Raw genomic sequence first — 259 nt, forward strand, 5'->3', positions numbered from 1 at the left:
CTATCTAATCTGAGTTGTGGAACAGAGGAAATGTGTCCTCCTCTTCTTCTGGATCAAACTTAAGATCATGGAATGTTTTTCATTTATAAGGAATGTCTGCCTGGCTGTCTGCACACTTTTTGATGTTTCAGAAGCGTCCGCACGCTGACAGACAGACAGGCAGGCCTGTCTGCCTGCCTGTCTGCCTGCCTGTGGCTTCCTCCACCATTGGTGTGTGAATGTGTGTGTGAATGGGTGAATGTAATGCACAATCTATGTA

General features: G+C 46.3%; 1 protein-coding gene across 1 annotated transcript in view; it reads left to right on the forward strand.

Annotated features, from left to right (window-relative positions):
• The window catches only part of LOC310853823 (solute carrier family 22 member 13), a gene marked incomplete at its 5' end in the record, with an annotated part of 22,245 nt that extends 21,986 nt beyond the window's left edge, over positions 1-259 (forward strand). Inside the window, one exon of the mRNA XM_083758297.1 lies at positions 1-259. This exon is cut by the window's left edge and continues 579 nt beyond it.

Source organism: Protomyctophum parallelum (genome assembly GCF_964188405.1).
Source record: "Protomyctophum parallelum genome assembly, chromosome: 23".
NCBI lineage: Eukaryota > Metazoa > Chordata > Actinopteri > Myctophiformes > Myctophidae > Protomyctophum > Protomyctophum parallelum.